We start from the raw sequence: 16,476 nt of genomic DNA, 5'->3' as shown, positions 1-16,476 counted from the left end.
TTCCCCACTTCTTTGCTTATTTTTTCACGGCACTTATCCTCATCTGGCATGCTATATATTTTTTACTTACTTGTTTATTGCTTGCATCAACAGTTGACCCCTTCTAACAGAAAACACACACATGCACACAGAAAACACATTGATCAAAAAAGCTAAATTTAGTTTGCTTTTACTTAAGGGAAAGCATCACCATGACAGTGTCTAAGGGGTGCCTCCAAATGAGGAAATTAGGGAGAGGCATTTATAGAGATTTAGGACCTGGGCTGGGCAATTTAAAGACAGGTCTTGCAAGCTGGGGAACTGGTTGAGGGTGAGCAGAGTTTATGATATAATAGCTTTGGATCAGTGGACTCAGTAAAGCAAGAATTTTGAAGCAAGTCTTGATGAGCTAGCAGTTTTGATAAACAAATTAGTTAGTTCACGTTATATTCCCCAACCAGAAGCCAATATTTTTGCTTTGTTATTATTTAACACAGGGACTTGAGAATTATGTTGGTTTAAATTCCCAGTCTCCTCTTTTATCATTCTCTAGGCTAATGTGGAGGAGTATTATCATTTGGGGACATAATCAAACCGGATCTACACCATGTTTGATATGCGGTGATTGAGTGTAATTTCTGATATTAGTTGTTCTAACTTCTACAAGTGTCAACTTTTTTTTTTTTTTTTTTTTTTTACAAGTGTCAACTTTTCTTGTTTTGTTTGTTTGTTTGTTTTTGGTGGAAGTTCATCAGTAGGCAGAGTGACTGCTCAACTGCCTTAAGATTCTTGAGTTTTGCATTTGAGCAGGGTGACACAAACAAATGCTAACCTAATTTGGATAAAGATTAAATTAATAGAATAGTTTCCATTTCAAATATGAAGAGCTCTCAGAACCAGAGATTTGGGTATTAGCCAGATTATTTAGTCTCATGATATTTGTTTTTTCCAGATCTTTTTAGTACTATTAAAGATCCCAGAGAAATCTGCAGAAATCTAAGTACAACATTATTTCCCTTAGCACATGCTCTCCTTCAAGAAGCCAATACAACATCTAATGACTCTTTTGAACCATTGTTTGTCCAACCTCATGAAATTTTAGGTGAGGAGTTCCATAGTCTTAGACACCTTATCTAGTTTTACTATTTTCTGAACCATAAGCATGTAGGATTACTCCTACTTTTCAGGCCTCTTGGAAAGCATAAAATGAAAAGCCTTGGGTATAGAAGAAGGCAGTCCCCCAAATATTCAGTTTTTAAAGTTTTTGAACTCAAATCAAATCCAAGTTTTCCTATGTTGAATAAATTGTTTAAAGATTTTTTTTTTCTGTGAAGGGAATTTTGTGGGCTAAAATGAAACCTGGGTGATATTGGATTCTATCTTGAAAGCAGGCATCAATTAACCAAGATAACTTATCTCTATTCAATCTGCTAGTAGCAGTCAGTTTTTGTGCCACAAATTTAATACCAGTAGCAAGAGGACAACCAATGGTATATTTTTTGTGATAATATCTCTATGGAGTTGTAAAATGGTACGGTAATGTTTTTCAACATTATATAAGTATTGTTGGTGTCAGGAAATTATATTTGTAATAAAGAGATCATTAGTTGGTTCAAGGGAAAGAGCTTGGGGTTAAGTGCACTAGCGTTCTTTTCTTATAAAAGTGATATAGTCTTTGAATATGCTCCATCTGATTTTAAACCCTTTTCAAGCTCTATTTCTATTGGTTACAAAGGCTAGCTCCTACAAAAGTTTCCTATAATAAGTTTGTCAAGCTGAAAATTCTGAGAATAGAGTCCTCCATAAAACTGCTCTCAATTCAGATACTAGCCAAAATTGTGGGGGTCCCCAGGGTGACCCTCACTTTTGACCAGTTGCCTGCAAATTCAGGGTTTCCCATGACCACCCTCAGGTTTGATAACTCACTAAAAAGACTCACAGAATTTAGTAAAAGTGCTACACTTATGGTTACAGTTTTATTATAGCGAAAGGCTACAAATTAGAACCAGCCAAAAGAAGAGATACATAGGATGAAGTCAGGGAGAGTTTCAAACATGAAGTTCCTATCATCCTCAGGGATGTGTTACCTTTCCAGCATCAAAGTGTGAAAATACTCAATGAGTATGGCCAACCAGGGAAGCTCACCTGAGCTTTAGTGTCCAGAGTTTTTATTGAAGTTTCATTACTTAGGCACGATTGATTTCATCATTACGCATCTGGTTGAACTTAAACTTCAGGCTCTCTTTCTTCCCCAGAGGTCAAGCTGATATCACATGGCTCACAGTCCCAACCCTCTAATCACATGGTTTGTCCTTGTGGTCTGGCCCCCATCTGAGTCACCTCATTAGCATAAACTGTCTGGTTTGGTCTGAGGAGTCTACCACGAATAACAAAGACTCCCCTATCACCCAGTAGGTTTTAAGGGTTTAGAGATTATCTCCTAAGAACTAGGGACAAAGGCCAGTCAAATGACTTATTACACAGTCCCCAAGTGTTCTTTCTTTAGAGGGGGAACATGATAGGGCATTTCTGGCTGTCTGACCTGTTGTGTTACTCTGAAAAAAAGTCACTTAGTGGTTGAATCCAGTTACCCAGGAAATCAACTGACTTATTATAGGGAGCTAATATAAAAGGAAAATGAATGGCACCCCAAGGAGAGAGAATATAAACTCAAGAGTTTATTTGATTTTGTGTTTTAGCCAAATCACAACAAAATTGTAGCCAAGCATTAGACTTTTACCAAGGAGTGACTAGGGATGCAAAAAGCATTGTTAAGATTAAAGATCTTGTAAATATCATAGTTAATAATCCAAAATCTTAAGGCAACCAAGAGGAAAGAAAACAGCTTGGCAAGTAGCAAAATCGTGCTTATTGACACATGGCAGTCTATGACTCCATGTGACTTTAGAGCTTATTTCACAAGTCTTGGTTGGAAACTATCTACTTCATGCAGTCATCTTCTTGATCTAAGAGTCCTAGGTGGAAGCTGTCTCCTCCTGATCTTGTCATTTTTGGTCAGTACAGTTTTCCAGTAATTTAAATGACTTAAATCTCTCTGCTTAAAAGAAGTGGTTCTAAGGATCATCATTCTAGAATTTTGCTGTAGTGTCTGTTTTTTACAGTGACTGAAGCATATTATGAAAAGAAAGGAGACTCCAAGGCTTTTTGATTTGTATCACAAAGTGTATTATCATGGTCCCTGATTGAAAGAGACATTGGAACTTAATAGCCTAGAAATAAAAACTTTTTGGAGATATTTATTGTACCAGTCTTTGGACATGATCAAAAGTATATTTCTAAGATATGTCAGTCAGGGACCAGACGAGAGACAGAAACTACATCAGTTTTTTGAACAGGGAAAATTTAATAAAAATAATTAATAACTAATAGGAGATAGAGATAAAAGAAGAGTCTAAGGGATCTAGAATATCAGGTGAAAAAAAGCAGCTCCTACCTCTAGGTTGAGGAGGAATAAGCAATAAAAGTACTGGAGACTAGGTGAAGAACCTCCTCTCACCAAACACTCCCCCAAGGCTGAGATTCAGACCTCTTCAAAGAGGACATACCTACCACATACACAGCCACTCAGGCTGCCAGGAGTGAAGAAACTCACTAGAGTGGTCTGTAGAATTGGTTCACCATTGCTGGAGAGTGTGGGCAGCCTGGATCAGTCAGTAGAAGTGGCCAGCTGCCGCCAGAGGATGTAAGTTGGCTGGACCTGATCTAAAGTAGCATTAAGAAGAGAAAGAATAGCCTGAGAATAAAGCTGGAGCTCCTCTGTTGGAGAATGATAATGGAGATCTACAGCCTAAAGGAAAAAAGTCTTCCTGCAGCTGTGGCCATGCAGTGTCATTCCACTGAAAAACCATAACATTTCATTTGCTGGCCACAGAGATATGATTGTGGGGACCAGCACTGGTATCATGAATCAGGGCAGAAAAGCATAGATTTGGAGCAGAGCAATGATATCAAATTGATGACTTGTGCATAAGAAGTTCTTGGTTACTGAAAGTTTTTTATAATTTTGTTTTTATCCTAAATTTGATAAAGGGTTCTCACAACAGTTTTAAGTTGATTAAAATTTGGAGAATGTCAAACAAGCCTAAGTATTTTTACTATTTTTCTTTTATAAGTCTTTGGCTGTGCTGGTGGCTATTCCAGTAAACTTGAAGAAAGTTTTGATTTACAAGAAAGCTTAACAGTCTGACTATTCTGAATTTGGGACAGAAAAAATCAAGAAGAGTTGTCAGAGGAGATAAGATACAAACATGAGGTATCTTATTCAAAGTCAAGAAATAGTTACAGGTAATAAATAGGAAATACACAACAATATGTAATAATGTTATTAGAAACTTAACTTTTCTTTTTGGCCACACCGTGCAGCTTGTGGGATCTTAGTTCCCCGCAGGGATTGAACCCGTGCCCTTGGCAGTGAAAGTGTGGAGCCCTAACCACTGGACTGCTAGGGAATTCCTGAACTTAACTTCTTTTTTAACTTCTTGTCAAAATGATTCAGAAATACGCCAAAAGTCTAGAGAATTAGACTATTTTGGGAATAAAAAAGCACTTTTATTTATTTGAGCCAAAATCATCAGGTTACTTTACAGGGAAAAAAAAATCAGATTCTAATTACTTTTTGTTTTCCATCCATATTAAAATTAACACTAAAGAATACATAGGATCTCAACTTTGTCTTTTATTATTGCTCTTATTTTAAATAAACTTTTTTAATTTATCTTTGTATACCTTTTTATGCATGCACTTAGACATATACAAATATATAAATACAGTAAGTCTCCTACACACGAACGAATTCTTCTCTGAGAGTGTGTTCGTAAGTCCCGTTTGTTCGTAAGTCCCAACAAAGTTAGCCTAGGTACCCAACTAACACAATCGGCTACATAGTACTGTACTGTAATACGTTTACCATACTTTTCACACAAATAATACATAGAAAACAAGCAAACACAAGAAATAAAGAAAACATTTTTAATCATACCGTACAGTACCTTGAAAAGTACAGTTGTACAGTACAACAGCTGGCATACAGGGGCTGGCATCAAGTGAACAGGCAAGAAGAGTTACTGACTGGAGGAGGGATGGGAGGTGGGAGATGGTAGAGCTGAAGGATCATCAGCAATAGGAGATGGAGGGCAAGCTGCAGTTTCACCCATGCCTGATGTTGATGGAATGCGTGTTCGCATCTTTGAAAGTTCGCAACTTGAAGGTTCGTATGTAGGGAACTTACTGTACACTAATAGATGATTAAATTAATGGTTTTAACTAGCTTTAAAATATATTTAGCATTAACAGAGCAATGTATATATGTTGTTGAATATAACATCTTTATATACTGCAACAATATCCTTAAACAACAAACAGGCATGCCATATTTATGGTTTTGATTGCATATTCCTCTTTCTATTTAATGATTCTCATTATTACAAATTTTGGATTTTTAAAACATAAGAGAAATTAGAAGGTAGGAAACCAAGAACTATCTTGCTAATTTTTTCCACTGAGCATGGATATAGGTATAGATATATAGATTATACTACTTTAATACATTTTAAGTAGGCAGAATTATATATGTGTGTATATAATAATTTAAAAACATTTGCACATCTTGCTATTGCTATTCTATAGCCATTCCATATATAAAAATTAGGATCAAGAGTAGTTTAAAATTATCTTTAGTGGTCTTTTTTACATAAAAATTATTTGAGTAACCACAGTATATTTGTTAACAAACTTATTTTAATATAAATTTAAGGTCTTAAGATTGACTTAAAAATCTGGAAATTACAATTTGTGTTAACTCATTGAATCCTTATCACGCACAGTATTGTAAGAATCCATGAGATTATATCCTTTAAAAATATCCATTACTGGAATTTCCCTGGTGGCGCAATGGTTGGGAATCTTCCTGCCGATGCAGGGGACACAGGTTCGATTCCTGGTCTGGGAAGATCCCACATGCCACAGAGCAGCTAAGCCTGTGTGCCGCAACTACTGAGCCTGCGCTTGAGAGCCTCCGAGCCACAACTACTGAGCCCGTGCACCACAACTACTGAAGCCTATGCACGCTAGAGCCCACGCGCTGCAACTAATGAGCCCATGCACTGCAACTACGGAAGCCTGCGTGCTCTGGGGCCCACATGCTGCAACTGCTGAGCCCACATGCTGCAACTACTGAAGCCCGTGTGCCTACAGCCCATGCTCTACAACAAGAAAAGCCACCGCAATGAGAAGCCGGTGCACCACAACGAAGAGTAGCCCCACTCACTGCAACTAGAGAAAGCCTGTGCACAGCAACAAAGACCCTGCACAGCCAAAAAAAAAAAAGAAAAAGAAAAAAATATCCATTACTGCAATTTCATTTAGCCAAACACAGTTTTATGTTTGTAATCTTTTTTCTTTTTTGGCTGCATGGCACAGCCTGCAGGATCCTAGTTCCCAGACCAGGGACCTAGCCCCGGGCCCACAGCAGTGAAAGCGCAGAGTCCTAACCACTGGACCCCCAGGGAATTCCCTTATGTTTGTAATCTTAAACCATCCATGGAAATAATAACTTACTGGGCCCATAGAATTAATGTATAAATTTAAAAGGTTTAAATCATGAGAAACTAAACCCAAGGCATGTATTAAAAAAATATGTTATATATATATATATTTAGCTAACATTTTTATTGTGAGAAAGTCAGAGAGAGGACAAAGTTGTTTTAAGCTCAAGGTGTTACGACTAATATATCCAAAGAATCATCTATTTATCAGTAATATTACATGGACTTTTAAAAATTGTAAGTAAATTTGTATATTTACATATAAAATATTTTAAAAAAAGACTTTTGAACTCATGCTAAAAGCTCTGAGTGTCTAGCTTTCCTTCTTATCTTACCTAAACTCACCTCCAAAGTAACTCACAATGAGGAAATTAGGGAAGGCTCTTCTTTAGGGAGGTTTTAAAGGGTTTTGCTAGCAAGGAACGCCCTGGGATGGTTAAACTGTTGGGCAAAGTGTGGAGAAAGGTCTTGAGGCAAGTCTTAAATGAGAAAGCTTTTGGTCTTGATAAATAAACTTTTTAGTTCACAGCATTATCTTACAGGAATAGGTATTTTCTGGAGCAAATACATTATTTTTGCTTGGTGTCAGTATTATTTAACATAGGGACAAGAAAGCATGCTTGGTCTCATGAGGGTGTAACTCATTGATAGGGATTATGTTGGTTTCCCCTGTGTCCCCTCACTAAAATGTAAGCTCCGTGAGAGCAGAGATTTTTGTGTGTGTTGTTTGCTTTTATATTTTTATAACCTACAACATCTAGCAAATAGTAAGTGTTCAGTAAATATTTGTTAACAAATCTTAATTAATTAAATGCATAGAAAGTTTTGAAAAATGAGATGGCCTAGACGTTAAAAATGTACTATAAAGGTATAATAATTAAAACATGGTGATATTGGGACATAGACAAATAGATACATTGATCCGAATAGAAAATGCAGACATATAGATATATGTGTGTATACATATCTGTATATCTATCTATAAGCATATCTATCTATAAGTATATGTATAGATAGATATCTCCCAAACTTTCAGTCCTCTTAAAGAGTCATCCTTTTCAAGTATATTTTTTTAAAAGGGGAGGGGTTTGTCTTACAGTTGCTTCTGAGTTGGCCGCTGCTTCTCTGCTAGTGAGCCCCTCAATGCTTCTGTGTTCCTTTGAGTTGCTCACAACCTGGAGCTCATTAACTGCACTTTCCTCCTTCATCAATGCGGACATCTCTACAAGGGATTCTACGGAAGGCAAGAAGAGGGTAATATGGGGGTAGGCCTAGCTTCGCTTCATTAATTGGACCTTCCTTCCATCTACAACTCCAACTATAAAGCTGTTCTCTAGTGAGAGTTATAACATTTAAGACTATACATTAAATGTGCCTTTTTACAAAGCTGGAGACAAAGATGCCCACTAAGTTATAAACTTAGAGGTCCACTACGTACTCCCTCAGTTCTTCTCTCCTCAGTCTTCAGATTGAGGCCAGAGGGCTTCCTTTTTCCTTTTGGGAAATCCTAACTTCTAACCAAAGAGGATAGTCTAGCAGTCCCACGCAGGTTAAGAAATCTGGACCTCTTTCAGACCTTCCCACTAGAGAGAAATGCACATAGCTTCTTTATTTTTTTTGGAAGTCTATTGAGTGAGTAAATATGGGACTAGAAATAGATATCATTCATATCACTTAAGGATAAATATTGGAGAATGCTAGTTTAAATTTACAAGCAGAAGAAAAACACATTCCTATTGCCCATAATTTGCAAGAACACCACTAGTCATATTGGAATAATTACTTCACACTGTTATACAAACTGACTTTGGTTCCTTTCTTTCATTATTGCCCTCACTCCCACTCCTTAACATTTCTACTTTCAAATTGTGCTTTTTAGATTGGCCAGGAATAATAATAAATAGGCTCAATGTTTAAATTAAATATTTAATTTAAATTTCTTTAAAGGATGCTACCTTATCTACAATGACTTGGCTGCAGCTTTATAATTATTCATTTTAAGGTTATGAATTAAGTTCTTAGACTTGGTACAAACTTTCTAAATTCTGATGGCAGTAGTGGTGTATTAGTGAGTTAATGCATCTAGTTACATAAGATAAAAGTGGCATTTCTGGATGTTACTAAACTTCATCAGTAATCAGATAAATGCAAATTAAAAGAACATTAGAACAATGGCATATCAGTTTTTGCTTATCAGATTGGAAACGTTTCAATACCGCAAAAATATCTACTGCTGGCAAGGGCAGAAAGAAGTAGATACTCTCATACAATGTTGATATTTCTTTAAATTGATACTCTTTCTGAAAAGTAACCTGGTACTATGTATAAAAAATTAAAGTACAGCTCTCAAATGTTGACTCCTTAAAAGCTCATCATAAAAACTGTTAAGTTTATTAGAATTACTGTAGTAAGGAAGAACACTACCTTGACTGAGCCTTAGTAGTGACTCAAAATGAAAAATTAGGGCCAGTTATTTTTAGGGTTTTAGCGAGAGAAGCAAGTCAGTGAAATGTTTGGGATTAGGCAGAGTTTATGATACAACAGCCTTAGATTGGTGGGCACAGCAAGGCAATATTTTGTTTTGTTTTTTTTTTGTAGTACGCGGGCCTCTCACTGTTGTGGCCTCTCCCGTTGTGGAGCACAGACTCCAGATGCGCAGGCTCAGCGGCCGTGGCTCACGGGCCTAGCCGCTCCGCGGCATGTGGGATCTTCCCGGACCGGGGCAGGAACCCGTGTCCCCTGCATCGGCAGGCGGACTCTCAACCACTGCGCCACAGTGGGAAGCCCCAAGGCAATGGTTTTGAATAATTTCTTGGTAAAGCCTTGGGAAGCCCCAAGGCAATGGTTTTGAATAATTTCTTGGTAAATAAACTGTTAGCCTTTATAAGTAATCTGTTTAGTAAGTTCACAGCCTTATCTTCCAGGAAAAAGTGTCAACTGGAGCAAGCAACAAGGTTATTTTTGTTTGGTCCCAGAATTGTCTAACAAAAGTACAGGAAAGTATGTCTAGTCCCACTATTATAGTAAGTCCCCTGCACATGAATGAGTTCCATTCCAAGAGCGCATTCGTAAGCCCAATTTGTTTGTAAGTTCAACAAAGTTAGCCTAGGTACCCAACTAACACAATCAGCTATATAGTACTGTACTCTAATAGGTTTATAATACTTTTCACACAAATAATACATAAAAAAACACAAAAAATAAAGAAAACGTTTTTAAATCATACCGTACAGTACCTTGAAAAGTACAGTTGTACAGTACAACAGCTGGCATACAGGGGCTGGCATTGAGTGGACAGGCAAGAAGAGTTACTGACTGGAGGAGGGAGAGGAGGTGGGAGATGGTAGAGCTGAAGGCTCATCAACAATAGGAGATGGAGGGCAAGCTGCAATTTCACTCATGCCTGACGTTGATGGCACAGGTTCTGGTTCCTTGTTGGAACCAGATGCATGTTTGCATCTTTGAAAGTTTGAAACTTGAAGGTTCGAAGGTTCGTATGTAGGGGACTTACTGTATTTAACATAGGGAAAGGTAATTATATCGATTTTGGTTTTCAATGCTTATCCTTTTATCCATCAATTTCTATTCTAGGTATTTATACTATGACTTGAAAAAGACAAATATGTGGGACTTCCCTGGCGGTCCAGTGGTTAAGACTCCACGCTTCCACTGCAGAGGGCGTGGGTTTAATCCCTGGTTGGGGAACTAAGATCCCACATGCTGCATGGCGTGGCCAAAAAAAAAAAAAAAAGACAAATATGCAAAGTATACCTTTGGAGACAGTGTTTTATTTTTATTTTTTAAGTAAATAAACAAAGCAGAAACAACTTAAATGATGGGATAAATTATGGGCATTCATAAAACGGATTACAATACAGCCATAAAAAGGTATATTTTTTCATATTAACATAAAAATGTATTAAAGCTGTATTGTTAAGTTAAAAAAAAATCTATCTACCTACCTACTTATCTACCTATCAATAGCAATGATGTGCTGGAGCTGGCTCCCACAGGACTCTTGAGAGCCAAATGTACATATTTCTTCTGAACTCTGCAGTCAAGAGACTGCATGTTGGTTGCTTGAAATTAGCCACAGTGGCAGTATTTAGTATACATCAAGGAAATCAGCACACCACTGGCTTCAAATAACAGAAAACATGACTAGCACAGACTTGAATTCTAAGACCATTAATCGTTTGTGTCAGAAGGAAGTCCAGGATTGGATCAGAAGCTAAGGAGTGTCATGGAGAATCAAGGCTCTTTTTATTCTCACCTCAGTAGGTGTGCCCTTACATTTCATTGTTCAGAACTGGTAACACAGCCAACCCTAGCTACCAGGGAGCTTTGGAGAGCCAGTAGCTAGCAGGAGGAAATAGGATAGATCAGACCATTCATCTCCTGAAGTTCTACCTATTACTGCTGCAAACAGATTAAGGTTGTCAGCAAGGATGGTGTAGGAAATGGAAAAGCAGTGTCTGCTACTATTGTGTGTATGCACACTTGCGTAAATATAGAAATAAATGAACAAATGTGCCTTCTTTAAAACGTATTTATTTATGCATCAAAATGTTATATTAGAAATGTAATACATTCCTAACAGTTTTTAAATCTAGACTGGGAAGGTAGGACTTGGGGGAGAATTTTACTTTTAAAATTGCCCTGACTTGGGCTTCCCTGGTGGCGCAGTGGTTGAGAGTCCGCCTGCCGATGCAGGGGACACGGGTTCGTGCCCCGGTCCGGGAAGATCCCATATGCCGCGGAGCGGCTAGGCCCGTGAGCCATGGCCGCTGAGCCTGCGCGTCCGGAGCCTGTGCTCCGCAACGGGAGAGGCCACAACAGTGAGAGGCCCGCGTACCGCAAAAAAAAAAAAAAAATTGCCCTGACTTAAGTGACCATGTATTTACTATCGGAACAAAGGATAAAGACATATGCATTTTTGAAAAAAAATAGAATACGTGTGAAACCACTTAGCTTAGTGCTTGGCACATATGTTTAATAAATAATGTTATCTTTTATATTAGCCTATATATCTTAAACCTTTTAATATAAGTCCATATCTACCTCTTATTACATTTATTTGTGTTTTCTGTTGCTAATGTGAATGAGAGGGAAGATTTATTGTGAGATAAGAGAAGGTAAGGCTGGAAAGGCAGGTAGGGACAAGAATAAGGGCCCTTGATGGATGGGAGGAAAAGTAGGGGTTTTATCCAGTAAGGACTGAGGAGCCATTAAAAGAATTAATGAAGGGTAATGTAATCAGAGTTATGCTTCAGAAGGATCATTTCCATTGTAGCACACAGTATGGGGATTGAAGGAGCAAAGAACCAGGGCCACCAAGAGCAACAATTATGGCAGGGCTCGCAGTTCTAACAATTGATACCAAAGCAGCGTAATAATCAAGCACCTGGTGTTTGAACCTTCTGGGAGAGGTTACTAGGGTCAAAAGGATGTGGCTCATCTGGTGTTAAAAAACCCTGCGGGGCTTCCCGGGTGGCGCAGTGGTTGAGAGTCTGCCTGCCGAGGCAGGGGACACGGGTTCGTGCCCTGGTCCGGGAGGATCCCACATGCCGCGCAGCGGCTGGGCCCGTGAGCCATGGCCGCTGAGCCTGAGCGTCTGGAGCCTGTGCTCTGCAATGGGAGAGGCCACAGCAGTGAGAGGCCCACGTACCGCAATAAAAAACAAACAAACAAAAAAACCCTGCGGCTCACATGTACACAATCAGCTCATAACACTCCCTTAGTGTCAGAAAGGTGCATATGTGCCCTTAGGCCTGCTTTTGATTTTTTTCTATTTTTTGATCTTCTCCTCTCATATTTCCCGGTTTAAAAATGCCCTAGATATTAGTTGTCAACTTGTAAAAATGTTGAGAATTTGCACAGAAGGAGGAGGTGGGTGACTTGCGTCAGCCACAGCAAAGGTCCTGATTACAAGTGTCTGGATATGAAACAACAAGGAAACAAATAAATGAAGATGATTAGTAGGAGGCATAGAAAGGCCACAGGAGACAAAGTAAGTAGGATTTAGTAATTCTCAGATGAAGGAATTGAGAGCCTGAGAGAGAAGAAAGATTCTCTAAGTTTTTTTTTGTTTGGGTGTCTGTGATTATAAGTTTTATAAATAGGTAGAGCAGTTTGTGGGGCTCCAGTGAGAAGCTGAGAAAGATCATTAAGTTTTAGATATATTGAACTCAATACTGACAGACATTAAAATGACACTGTTCAAATGAGAGTTAAAAATTCAAGATCAGAGCTCAGCTTATGATATTATGGTATGTGAGGTAGACATAAAGAACTGAAAGTTGTGGACACAGAGTTCACAGTTGCAGGAATGGATGACATCACCAAGAAAGCTACTGTGGTGAATGGTGAAGGTTGAGGGCAAAACTGAGAAAGTATCCCCTTAAGGGGCAAGGTGATAATGGTTTCCTGAGCAGCAGCAAAGAGGTCAGAGAGCTGCCTAAACCCTGAGTCTCACCTATGCTGGAGAGAAATCTGAGAGTGATCAAAGTGTCAGTGAACTCAAGGAGCCTGGGATCTGGTAATGAGGTCATTATTGACTGCGAAATCTGTTTTGGAAGAGTGGGGGTGGTGGATCGAATAATATCTCAAGAGAAAGAATGCGATGAGAATTGTGACTCGAGGCTAAAAGAGAAGTGGGCTAGACAGCATCTTTCTGTACAGCTTTCCTAAGTAGTATAGCATGTTAGGCAAACAAGAGACAACAAAGAATTGACCTTGTAACTACTAGAAAAACACAGAAAACCTCCAAGTATTTGATAACAGTCTGATTTATTGTTTAATTATTAGAACTTTTCTGCTCAACATCCTTCATTTAGCTCTGTTGCTTGGTAAACTAAGTATGACCTAGACGGCCCTCTGTGATCTGGGTTCTGCTTACTTCTCCAGCCTGACATCCTACTCCCCACATCCGCTACCCCAAGACTGCACACAGAGCTTTGTTCAGTTTTCCAAATGCCTCTTGCTGTTTCCTGCCCTGTTTGCAGCTTCCATGTCTTCCAATTCCTTTTAATTTGGTGAATCTATAACTACCTTCCCAGACTGAACTCAAAGTTCTCTATAAAGCCTTTCTGGTTGTTCAGGGTTGATATTATACTTCCCTCTTCTGAATCCCACTGCACCTGTATCATGTATCCTGCATTTCAACCACCTAGTTCTGGGCTGGGTATATAGTCTGTATTCAATAAATGCTGAATGAACAAGTAAATGAAGATTGCAAGTCTTCATGCTGCATCCATTTTTTTCATTTTAAAAAAGTGTGCAGTATAGTACATTTGGCATTTCTTGCTGTACAATATTCAATTCTGTGATTTTGCTAAAGCACAAATAAAAATTTTATATTATTTAAAACTTGTAAAGTAAAAAAAGTCCTAATATCATTAGTCTGTTGTAATTGTCCATTTCGTTTCTAAGTGTTAGAGTGGGCTCTTTTCTTTCCATACACTCTTTTCTTTGAAGAAATTACCCTCTTTCTGACTAAACTATTGAAGCGGGATGTGCCTCCTTTCCTAATCTAAATGACTAAACTCAAGCCAATTAAAGTTTCAGAGTTTCAGTGTTACAGGAATCAAGGAGGTTTTAATCCCAGGGAGACAGGGGAAAGACGGCCCCTACACCTGGTTTCAGGTTAATTACAAGCCACAAGGCACTATTTTGGCATAAAAGGTTCTTTTTGTATTAAACACCTTTTCGGGAGGAGGAGGAGGTGGTGTTGAAGATTAAATCCTGAGTCAATATCCCGCCAATTTGCATTGTTCTTTGGGGAACAGGCTTTCAAAAGCCAAGGAACAAAAGAGGATTTGGTTTTCCAATCTCCCTGAGGCGGCAGCGGCTACCAGGAGAAACCAAAGTATAAATTATCAACGAGGAAAGCGTGCGTGGGGTGCGTGTGTATATGTGTGTGTGTCGGGGGTGGGGAAGAGGACGAGGGTAGGAAAGGGAGCTGGGGCACTTGCTAAGGCTCTGAGGACTTTTTCGTGAGGTACCTCGTTACGTAATATTTATAACGAAAGGCGCTGCAGCTGCATCAGCGCGCTGGCCCGCATTTTGCGTCCCCGTTTACAACCACCAGCTGGGATACAATGGGGATGGGAGGAGGGGACTAGAAGCGTCCGGCAGGCGGATAGCGGTCTGAACAGCGGGAAACCAATCATTGGTGCAGAAGCGAGCCCAGGGAATTTCCCCCGGTTCTGGCACCGGACCACGTACCCCGAGGGGCTGTCCTGACCCTACGGATCAGCAGGGGAGCCAGCTTAAAAATGCAGCATCTGGGATCAGACCTCTTAAGATTTTTATTCAGTAGGCGGGGAAAAGGAGCTAGGGCTTAGAAACCTGCCTTTTCAGTCGGCTCTCTGGGGATTCTGGAACGGTGACCCGGGCACCTCACACTGAGACCACCACACTGGAACGTGGGCCGAGGGGTCCTCAGGCGGAGGTAGAAGGGGGGAGGGTCCGCGCCAGGCGCGGAACCGCGCGCGGTCGCGAGCGCGCCGCTCCCCAGCAACAGCGCATGCGCCGGTCACCTTCCAGCAAAGCCGCGCAGCTTCGCGGGCCCAGATCTTCCACTCGGAGCCCGGCGTTCTCCGAGTGCGTATCCTGGAGCTGTCGGCTGCCGGAGGCGGGAGGAAAGGGGCCGCCCGGGCCCGGGCGGGGCCGCGGCCAGCGAAAGTCTGCGGAGGTCTGCCAGGGAAGTCGAGTCTCCGGAAGTGGCAGTTGTAAACACCGTCTCCCTGGGGCTGGTCTCCCTCTTGTTACCCCTGTGCTGTTTGTTCCCTCTCCCTGGGTCCTAGAGTCCGTCGTGTTCCAACAGTTTTTGCTCTGACCCCGCGGCCTGCCTGGGCCTCTCTCTGCCTTTGAGATCCGAAGCTGCCCCAGGGGTCTTGGGTGTGCAGTCTGGATCACGGGAGACCCCTGAGGTAACCACCGGGTGTGGGGTTTTGGAGGGGAAAGATTTGGGCGGGGAGGTGTTCAGAGGAAAGGTATAGGGGGCTGCAGTGAGGGTTATGGGGACCCCGAGTTAGTTTGAGGCTGTTCTGTGGCAGTTCGTGTCGTCTGTGGGGACACACCTCCAGCGCCTTGCGCCGGGCCTCTGCGCCCACCTGAGGAAGATCTTCCTGGAGCATTCTAGCCAAAGACCGCTGCCTCAGTATCCAGAGGACTGGGTAGGGACCAAAGGGCAGGACCCAGAGGGCCTGGACTTGGAGCTTCTTAGGTTTACAACTCCGGACTTCTGGGCTCTTTCCCTCTCAAGAATCAATAAGTCCTTCGAGGACAAGGACCAGGTCTTTTTCATCCCTTTTTAATAAAAATGCCAGCCACGCCCTAGACATTCTATAAATGCTCGGTAAACCAAAGAAAGAGTTTATGCTGGGCTGTCTTCTGTAGCTTCTACGCCAGGACTCTTAGGAGACAGAAGAGAGGGCTGTGAGTTTTTCCCGGGCTGTGCAATTTCTGCAGAAGTGGAGCCTACTTTTGACTGTTCTTTATTTATTCCATGTGATATTTATCCTAGGCAAATACACTTTTTTTTTCGTTTTAAGCAGATCTCCAATGATAACTGCGTAAGTTTACTTGAGAAGCAATTTCATTAGGTGTCCGACTCCTTTGAAGACATTACACATGGATGTTTTATAGTTGCTTTCATAATCTTGGTGAAAAGAACCTACCAGTTTTTGTCACTTGTTTTATTGAAGTTAGTGCCTAGAGTCGGAGATGCACTTGGTTTCCCTTGAAATGAAGAGGAAACAAAGGCAATGCAACCTTCCAAAAGGAAAGATGAAGGCAGTAATTTTAGTCTGGAGCTTTCTGTATTAGTTTGGTGGAGGCTTTTATTAGCTCTGTGACCTCAGCCAAATCACCTAAGCTCCCTGGGCATTAAGATGCCTTATCTGTCAGATAAGGAGGATGGACTTGGTCT

The 16,476-nt window shown here is 40.5% G+C and overlaps 1 protein-coding gene and 1 long non-coding RNA gene across 3 annotated transcripts in view; one reads left to right on the top strand and one right to left on the bottom strand.

Annotated features, from left to right (window-relative positions):
- The window catches only part of LOC115803833 (uncharacterized), a 36,501-nt gene extending 21,163 nt beyond the window's left edge, over positions 1 to 15,338 (bottom strand). Inside the window, exon 1 of the long non-coding RNA XR_016393557.1 lies at positions 71 to 15,338. This is a non-coding gene — a long non-coding RNA (uncharacterized LOC115803833). The remainder of the gene's footprint in view (positions 1 to 70) is intronic.
- Positions 14,067 to 16,476, top strand: part of CCDC171 (coiled-coil domain containing 171) — a 369,266-nt gene continuing 366,856 nt past the window's right edge. For both annotated transcript variants that reach the window (XM_089913206.1, XM_089913205.1), the window contains exon 1: positions 14,067 to 15,475. The gene's annotated coding sequence lies outside the window, so the exon portion shown is untranslated. The remainder of the gene's footprint in view (positions 15,476 to 16,476) is intronic.

This window comes from Delphinapterus leucas, chromosome 6 (genome assembly GCF_059928025.1).
Source record: "Delphinapterus leucas isolate spDelLeu-1000000601 "Yukka" chromosome 6, BTC_Dleu_Yukka2, whole genome shotgun sequence".
Taxonomy (NCBI): domain Eukaryota; kingdom Metazoa; phylum Chordata; class Mammalia; order Artiodactyla; family Monodontidae; genus Delphinapterus; species Delphinapterus leucas.
This window is presented reverse-complemented; position numbering and strand designations above follow the sequence as displayed.